General features: G+C 33.5%; 1 long non-coding RNA gene across 1 annotated transcript in view; it reads right to left on the reverse strand.

Annotated features, from left to right (window-relative positions):
- Positions 1-429: 429 nt before the first annotated feature.
- The window catches only part of LOC111086086, a 46,700-nt gene continuing 36,852 nt past the window's right edge, over positions 430-10,277 (reverse strand). Inside the window, exon 2 of the long non-coding RNA XR_002610845.1 lies at positions 430-933. This is a non-coding gene — a long non-coding RNA (uncharacterized LOC111086086). The remainder of the gene's footprint in view (positions 934-10,277) is intronic.

Here is a 10,277-nt window from a genome sequence, read left to right on the forward strand (position 1 = left end):
ACTTTTATACACTTCTATCGTTTTACTTTTACAGAACATAATATATGTTAGATTCCCATAATTCACGACGTTGTTTACTTTTATACACTTCTATCGTTTTACTTTTACAGAACATAATATATGTTAGATTCCCGTAATTCACGACGTTGTTGACTTTTATACACTTCTATTTTACGGATTTATTTGCCTGACATAATTATGCATGCATAACCGTCACATTTTATTGAAGAACATACTGGAGGGCGTCGGGATATTTTTAGAAGGATAGTAGAAATTCCTAAAAAAATCAGCCTTTTTGGATTGAGAATGACATTATATTTATATTAACCGTTACACTCTTATTTTGTGATTTGCTTAAATCTTATACCCACGTGTGCGTAATTCATGTGCAGATACAGTATATAAATAGATTCACTAATATTAAAGAAATCTTTTTGTAGTTTCAAGCTTTTTATTCTTTAATACAAAACTTCACTGTACAATAATCATATTACATACAGTCTTTAATATTCAGTATATTAAATCATAACATTGAGGCAACGTTTCCAAATAAAACAATCAACTTCACTGTGATATGATTTATTAATTCTATCTGAAGAATAATACTTTACAAAGATGAAAGTAAGTCCAGGTTTTAGGTTTATCAAACATCATCGGTAGGTTAACCACCAAATGTGGAATATCAAAAGTTTTATGATGTTTCACTACCAAATTCCAGTGTTTACGAAACCGACCTAACGTATGCCGTGGGTAAGTTCTACAGATGTGTACATCTCGTATTTCAAATATATCAACAAAAACGCCAGTATAAGCCCACATTGAGCGTTGCTGTACCTGGTTTTATCTTGGATAACTCCTAGCTACCAGCAAGTAGGTTCTGGTTTCAGTCTCCCTCAACACAATGCTGTATCTTTGTGGAACCAAGAGGAAAACCTAAAGAAACAAGAAAACAATTTGTAACTACCAAACAACAAATACGAATTTCGTGTCTTCAAACTTCTAATATCGCACATTTATTCAAAATCATATATATTTAGGTATATATATATATTTCATCTGATTATTCTTTAGTTACTTTGCCCCCCAGTGGCACAAAGGTATGTCTGAGGCCTCACAACGCTAGAAACTGGGTTTCGATACCCATGGTGGGCTGAACACAAATAGCCCATTGTGTAGCTTTGTGGTTAACTTCAAACAACTAAAATACAGTTTAATATTTCGGCTAAACATACTTATTGTCTGAGAAGTTCGTTAAAAGATACAAGACAGAGATTTTTCACTTGAAAAATGCCCATAGTTACATACCCGAGATAATTAAACACGCGTGCCTTAGAAACGCTGTAACAAGCCACAAACCAGGAAAAGTATAAAGCTGCTATTTTTTCACATAGAAAATTATACTTTCCAAAATTATATTCTAAAGAATGGGTGCGAAAAATTCTCTAGCTACCTGTCCTGGACAAGCAAAAATTGGCTGGAGACATGTGGATTTAAAAAGTCGGTTTCTTGACACCAACCAACTTTTAACAAACATCATACAGGGGAGGAGGAGCTATACTTCAAAGTAAGCAACTTGACAATCATTGGGTAGGGAAGTTTCGATATTTACTGGTTTACGAAGAGTACGGTGTTAAAGCCACACATGAAGTTTGAATACAGAGATTTAAAAATACTTCTCGTGTAACTTGAAACCTAGGAATATTTTGTTGCTTCTTGGAACGTTTTCCTTTTGAAAGCTGCTGAAATATTTATCTGCTCCAAGAAGCCGGGTAATGACGTACTACAGAGGGCGGCCTACAGCACATCGTGGGCAATAAAACGTACCAAAGGGAAAAAAATCACAAAGATAAATACATTGGTGAATATAAAACAAGTTCAAATTTGTTGAATAACTTATGGGTCAATATTAAATAAACCTAATCAGATATGTATCTTTCATTAACATGAAACAATATCATTAATATACAATGTACTCAATTTATACAAATTCTACACCATATCAGTTTGAAAAATAGCTTCGAATCTGTTGACTTCAGTAGAACAAACGATCTTATGAAGAAGCAAGTACTTTATGAATTTTACTTACCCCAGAGGACAAGCAAATCCGTTTTTTTATTCTCTCAGCCTGATTAAGATAACCAAATATTTTATTTGGTTTGTAATAATCATGTAATGAATAATTCAATATTGTAAAGCTCTGATGTGTTAAATAACTTTACGTATATATCTTCAGAAAAAAAAAGGAAGAGAGAATAAATCATTATGTTAGAGGCAAGGGCTTTAATCAAAATAAATTCCCTAGTGATCTTATAAGCGATTTAGCACGGCGTAATGAACGACATAAAATAAACAGAACAAGTTTAGACATGTACAAAAGCCTTAAGATGTATAATAGTCATCCAGTATTTGATGGCTGTCATGGTTTGAACGTCTCATCTTATAATAGATCTTCATGTAGATAAAAAACAGCAAAAAACAAAGCGAGTTCTATTCAGTTTGCTGACGAAAATGCGCATAATTTCTAACATACATTTTAGGGTTGCATGTATTTCTTTATCGATGCTATTTTGCGTTTTTAATGCACATTTTCCACTCACTGTTGTTAGACTAATTGTATGATTTTGTTTTATAACTTATGTAAAATAAATAATCTCGTTTATACGTACAACTAATGCAATTCTTAGAGATTCATAATATTACTGCATTATTTGTTTAGGAGCACGTTGATTATACATCAATCAACCACTTAAATTGAATCACCTGCAATTTAATACAAAAAATACTGAGTAAAGTACAAAAGTTTAGCGATTCTTTGTTTGATCCAGAATTTCGCACTAGCCATATACAATTTTAAAATTATAGACTAGATGAAGGGTACCTAGTCAACAGCACGTTGGCTACTCTTGTCTGATTAAATAGTAGGATTTATTCGTCAGTCGTATTACACACCCACAACTCCAAAGTCCGCCGAATTAATACTACGAACGCAATTTAACAAAATGAGTCCTATGTTTAAAATCATACCAATGAAAAATATTTATTTTAACTGCTAATTAGTGAGGCGGAACGCAAATTAATATTAAAGAGTTAAGTAGTTAAAGATTTAATAACTGCACTGATCGACATCAAATCACATTACAATTTTTACATATTTTATTCCAAACAGTGTTACTGGTGTGAGGTATCTGTTCTACAGGAGTGTTTAATTTACAAATATGATTATTATTTGACGAGTTAGCACTGATATTATAATAGCAAGTTACGAATAGAATATCCACAGCGTTTTTGATTTAAAAATACCACTGTACTACACGTCCACGTTGTAAGCGCTACTCTACGATAATTAAAAGGGAATTTATCCAGTTGGAATTATAAGATGTTAAAGGTGTTTCCGTCTTCTCTAATATATTGGGTATTATCGATCAATATACTGGAAAATTTAATTTCACTAATTCCTAAATGAAAATAATTAAGACATTGATGTCATTTCTCAAATTAAATTAATGTATAATAATAATAATAATAATAAAACAGGTTAAACTTAATCCTTTAAGCACTTTCAGGACATGAAGAATATGAATGTAAACATATAATGTTATACTATTATATATTTAATCAACAACGCACTAACACAGAAGTAATGTTTTAATAATTGCCAATATATTGGCAGTTTCTTTTCAAGTAAGTTTACACTCGAGCGTATTAATACATTTTAAAATAACAGCTGTAGATTTAAGCCTTTTTTTTTCTCTAAAACTAAAATATAATGAGTTTTATTATGAAGTAAAGATCTTACAAAATAAATGAATTAGTGTTGTACAAGTTCAAATATTCACTAATGTAAGATAGCTTCAAATCTTCGCCAAGTTGTGATGTTACTACAGGAAAGTTCTGTTGAAGCTAGATTGACACACCAAACAACAAAGATGGAAGCACGCTTTTTTTTCTGTATTTTTGTTTTCTTTTTAACATACAGCGTCGTAATTTTTATGGAAAGCACCGTGGAAGTACTTACTTTCATGTTTTTGATTAACTATACCATATAAGTTAACTGGCTGAATTATTAAGACTTTCCCTGCCCCTTCACCACACATTTGTAGATCATGTAGATGTGTAAACTGTCATATGGTAGTCAGCAGTCAGTCTGAAAACCGCTTATCTTTTACAAGAAGGATAACATAAGCTTATTAGTGCTTAAAGTGTAAACTTTGAACAACGAACGATCAGGAACTGTGACGTGATCGGTTCTCATCAGATGACTACATTTTACAATACTAGAAGTAACCTACTTGTTGATCCTGCATCAAATTTAGGCGAGTAAATGTGACTTATTTGCGCTGCACATTTTTCTATTTCGAGAGTAATACAATAAAAACCACATGTGACATTTGGTAACTTTTGCTTCGTTCAGTTTGCAACAAGACGTTCAAGGATGTGTGTGAATAGGAGGGGGGTGGGGGCAAATTTTCTTGGCAGAGATATAGTTATTTGAATTCCACACTAGAAGAACTGATTAGATTCGGAGTTTACCTTTAACTCTCTTGCTGGCCATGTTCCACCCACAATGGTGGATTTCCAACTTCTTTGGCAAGGGTTCTTCGTGACGGATAATGTAACAATCCGCCGCGCTCATATTGTCTGAAATCAGTTTGAAAGGTTTGTTTGTTATGAATTTCGCGCAAAGCTACACGAGGGCAGTTTGAAAAAAGCGTGGAAGTCACTTGAGTTACCTATTTTTGGGCAGAAAAACCAACGGATTTTAATTCGATTAAGTATCTTTGGGATCAACTGGAACGTTGCATTCGCCACTGTTATCTTTTCTCGACGTCTATAACCCAGTTGCAGACCATAGTCTTCCACAGTCTGGTGGAGATGTCGGTGCTTGATCGCGAGAAGGTTGAACAAATTTGAAAATTTTGAAGAGTTAGAGCAAAATAGGTGTTATAAATAAGAATAATGTAAAGTTGATTTTTTGTTTGAAGTTAAGCACAAAGCTACACAATGGACTATCTGTGCTCTGCCCACCACGGGTATCGAAAACCGGATTCTAGCGTTGTAAGTCTGCAGACATACCGCTGTGCCACTGGGGTGCAGAAAAAGAAGTAATAATAAAATACGTCTGCTATACAAAATATATAATTTTTAGTGAACAAGCCCGGCATGACAGGTGGTTAGGGGGCTTGACTCGCAATCTGCCAATCTGCGGGTTTGAATTCCCATACCACCAAAAATGCTCGCCTTTTCAGCTATGTGGGCGTTATAATGTGTCGATTAGTCCCACTATTCGTTGGTAAAAGAGAAGCCTAAGAGTTGGCGGTGGATGGTGATGACTAGTTGCCTTTCCTCTAGTGTTACACTACTAAATTAGGGACGGCTAGCGCAGATATCCCTCGTGTAGCTTTGTGCGAAATTCAAAACAAACAATTTAGTGAAAAGTGCAGTATTGTGTCTACACAAGTGCCGGGAATGTCAAAAATGTCATTTTCAAAAGTATTGTTCATATTGTGCTTCATGCTGAACAATAATACTCTAACCACTGTATAACGTCAACGTTTTGAAAAGTAGATGACAATCTTAAAACAGTAAAACCTACTGATAAGTACCTTAGAGCATCAATTTCACTGGTTATGAATAGGCTGAAAAGATATGTTGTTTCAACTTTCAGAGAAAGGGTGAATCACAGCTCGTTAAATTATACAAAAATTCAGTGACCTTTGTGATCTGTCGTTGTTCTTTTATATGATGTGAACAACTGCAAAGTGTTATGGTTTAATAGCAAATAACACAGCCTAAGTGTTTGCTACTACTCAAGTGTTGATTTTTTCTTAAACAAAGAGGACCGCACTGGATTTCTTTATGTGATAATTTATTTAATCCAGTTAAAATTATGAAAACCAACAAGCGTTTAAAACTCTTTTTTTGTTGTAAAATGAGATAGTAGGGTTCTCATAATGTATAGATTATTGTTTGTTTGTCGTGGAGCAAAGCCCCATTGGACTTTCTGCTTTCTCCATCGCGAAAAATCGAACCCCGGACTTTAGCGTTGTAAATCCGTAAGCGTACTGCTGTCCCACCGGGAGACGTACATTCTACTTATACGGTACTGGTTCGTTGATTTATTGTCCAAAGGCACATCTTGAGCGTGAGAATAGACATTCCTATACCATTAGATTGAGTGGTTCGTGTTTAACTCTTAAATTATCACTTTTAATTTCTTTGCTAGTAACTAGAATAAATCTTGGGATCCTGACAATATAATAGCTCAACAGATCACGTGGTAAGTTTAAGAGATTTTCTGTAGTGGAATGTAGAAATGAGTAGTTTTCCCAGTAAATTAGCCAACAGTCGCGCGTTGTGTACAAGTATTTGTGTGAAATATATAAATATCTATATAAATTGTTCCACAAATGTTACGTTTGTAGTGAACAGCGTGGTTGTTTGTTTTCATGAACACACAGAAATCATGTATAAAACTAGTGTACTTATTAACGGTGAAACCACATCTTCCTCATTACAGAATAACATCAAAACATGTTCAGTCATATGCAGGAGGCCTTATCCTTTTCAGTCTGTGTAAGTGTCTCTAGAATATCAAAATAAAGAATAAACTCAATACAAAGTCTACAGTTCATTGTATGGAAATGATAGCTAAATGATCTCCGCCTACAATTTTCTAGTAATGTTTTTTCAAGTCTATGTATATTCTAATGATATTAATGTATCTTGACCCTTACAAGACCTATTGGAAAACGTTTTGAGTCAACATTAATATAGTGCGTCAGGATATAACGGCATATCCTCAGCTTGCTCAAGACGTTATTATCACTGTCAAGTGAAATCTACTTAGTTACTAGCACACGATGCTTCTTAACAGAAGAATCTATTACATCAGGAAAGCGAACATGACAATTTACATTCAAATATTTAACTCTTAAACATAGCTTTAAACAAAGTTTCAATCAATCTATCAGCAATTTCCAGTCACATTCAAGCTTTAGTTATACTTAACATATATCGATCGATATGTCAATTAAACACTTAATGTAATCGGAAGTACAAGAAAAAAAACCAAAAAACAACCATTAAACGTCAAATATGGTCACTTTATTTACTTTAGTTTCTGGGTCATCAATATACAAGTTCTAGAATGAAAAAATTACTACAACTTGATTGCTAACACACTTTTCAAAATCTGCTATGTTTAAATTTAAGCCATAAAGAACATCATGGATCTCAATAATTAGCAATTTGGGATAAAAAATACAGCAACCATATTCTTATGAAATGAGCTCCATAGTTTTCACCTCAAAAAAACTTCGATATAAAAATTCCAATCAAAAGTGAATTGTATATGTAACGGAAAGATTTAAAGGCTCTGTTGCAGGCAGTAGCGTAGTAAGTCCCTTGTATAACTGTTTTGGCAGTAGCGTAGTAAGTCCCTTATATAACTGTTTTGGCAGTAGCGTAGTAAGTCCCTTGTATAGCTGTTTTGGCAGTAGCGTAGTAAATCCCTTGTATAGCTGTTTTGTCAGTTGCGTAGTAAATCCCTTGTATAGCTGTTTTTGTAATTTTCACTTTTGCCAATTATAATTAATAATAATTAGCTTCCAATTAGAGCACGCTTCTTACTCAGAGCGAAACTATAAGTCAACCTGGTTGTAGGTATAACTAATTAAGTATGCTTTTTTTACGTTCTTATTTATAAAGATTAGAATGCATTGTTTCATCAGTTGGGCATCCTTGCTGTGAATAATATTTTCGACTGTAATGTTTAGTCTTTCAACAGACACAAAACACAAGATGAATTGCTGTGATGAGGAAGTTCGATTATAACCAAAATAAGAAAAAACTAGAAAAGTACCTTTTAAAAAAATCTTATTTTATACTGAGTTCATAATAAGTGACCCCTTCTATGAAAACACAAGGCCTTAGGCCTTGTATCTGTAAGCCTATATCCTACCATCACCCATGATTTCAATACATTCTAAAACCAAAGACATTCTTACAGACATTTTTGAACCTGATCTTCAATTACCAAGTTACCTTCAAACCTTCTTTACCATGAATACCTTCGAACTTGTCAAAACAAGTCTTGTGGACTAGTTTGAACCACCAGAGGGCGTTCTTTTAACTTGAAAGAGCGTAATACAACACTAGAAGGCTTAGCTTGTAAATTTTTAAGGCACATTTACCTATCAGTGGTATTATTTAGTAATACATATTATATACAAATTCTTGATTAATTCACGCAAACTAATTTTTACCCTAAAAAATTCCAGATACTATTTTTCTATAAAGTTTAATTTATGCCCAGTATACCAAAAGGTGATAAGCTTAAGAGACGAAACAAAAAAAAATGTGTGTGTGTGTGTGTGAATATATATATTTCAGGTAGTCAGTAGCACTTGCTATATAGCGATGGCCTTGTTCATCCAAATGGTATTTTAAATATCCTCAATAAGTCATTAGAACATTACTATACAGTGTTTCCCTTACAATAATATCTATGTAATGACTGAGTCATAAGTTCTGGTAATGTCTGTAAATATAAAAAATATCTGTAAAAATTTTAATTTTTTGTTCTTATTTCTTCTGCTTCTTTTTCATTACATGATAACTCAGAAACCCAAACAATGGTGTTAACCAGTTTCACTGATGTAACATAGTTTCAAACGGAATATCCACTTTTATAAGTATTATCAATAACTAGTAGTAATTAAAATCACAATTCTTGTGTAAACGATGTTATCATTACCTATTGAAGTTGGCTTTCTTACAAAATTTTGTTCCTTTAATTAAAAAGCGTAAGTACAGTGTGAAACAGGAATTACCAGCCGATAATAGATAAACAATAAATATTATAATTGGAACCTCACTGTATTTAGAATTTGGTTATAAATACAACCTCCCTATGTCTATTGAAACACTGCATTAAAAAAAAACAAGTAAAGAAAAATATTTTCAAAAATAGAAGTAAATGTAGCACAAAATAGCACAGGCAAGAATTAATATACAGCAATGTATTTAACTATTCAATCACAACTGAGTTTAATTTGTCCTATTTTTGTCTGATAACATTCAACTACACTGTGTGCCTGTGTTATTATGTACTATGATTCAAATGCCATCCCTACATTTACTTCCTTTTTTGAAAAGTTTTTCCTTTACTTATATATATATATATAACTTTGTCCAAGAGAGTCTTGGAATTTAGTTATTCTATCCTGATCATACAAATTAGTGACTTGAAAGAGTATCTTTTTATCCTTTATAGCTTGAATTACCATATGCTCACTGAAACAGTTCAACGTTAATCTTTCTAAACATAAAATATACAATCAATCCAATCTCTTGGATCAGAGCGTATATGCAATATGATTGTCTAGTGGGTCGTTTACAATCAACCATATTTTGTCATTCTATGTGTTATTTCAATAACGAAAATTACAGTGCGTTTATTTTTAAGCAAAGGAGACTGAATACAATGCACTGTTTACAAAAATGTTTGTGTTTCGACGCAATGGGTACATCCAGCACAATAGAGCGCTCAGGTTTGGTAAGTAATCGCTGGGACTTTTTCCTTGTCATTTTATTGAACAAAAGGAAAGACCGTTACCAAAGTAAGCGCTTTTTGACAGTTGTAATTTCTATACGAAGTGTCAAAGGGGAGATATTTAATTCAATTTATTCTACACTGTACAATATAACCATTCCTGTATATAACATCGACATGAAGTGATTTTCTTAAGTAAACCGTACAACAAATGTACATTTAAACACGTTCCTCTTTTTATGCATTTTTTTCCGTTCATGCTCCTATCTTCGAAATATTTAATTCAATCAATCGACGGAGGGAGTTTATTTGTTTTTGAATTTCGCGCAAAGCTACACGAGGGCTATCTGCTCTAGCCGTCCCTAATTTAGCAGTATAAGACTAGAGGGAATGCAGCTAGTCATCACCACCCACCGCCAACTCTTGGGCTACTCTTCTCCAAACAAATAGTGGGATTGACTGTAACGTTATAGCACCCCCATGGCTGAAAGGGTGAGCATGATTGGTGAGACGCGGATTCGAACCTGTGACCCTCAGATTGCGAGTCGAGCGCCCTAACCACCTGCCTATGCCGGGCCGACGGAGGAAGTACCGTTTATTTCGTGAAATTTCCTCACAAAAAGAAACATTTTTGTTATTAAGTTTTATTCTCAGATTGATCGTTCAACACATACGAAGATTGACGGGTTGATGTTGATATCGAAATGAAATTTTATGAATTGAC

This window comes from Limulus polyphemus, unplaced genomic scaffold (genome assembly GCF_000517525.1).
Source record: "Limulus polyphemus unplaced genomic scaffold, Limulus_polyphemus-2.1.2 Scaffold839, whole genome shotgun sequence".
NCBI classification, from domain to species: Eukaryota; Metazoa; Arthropoda; class Merostomata; order Xiphosura; family Limulidae; genus Limulus; species Limulus polyphemus.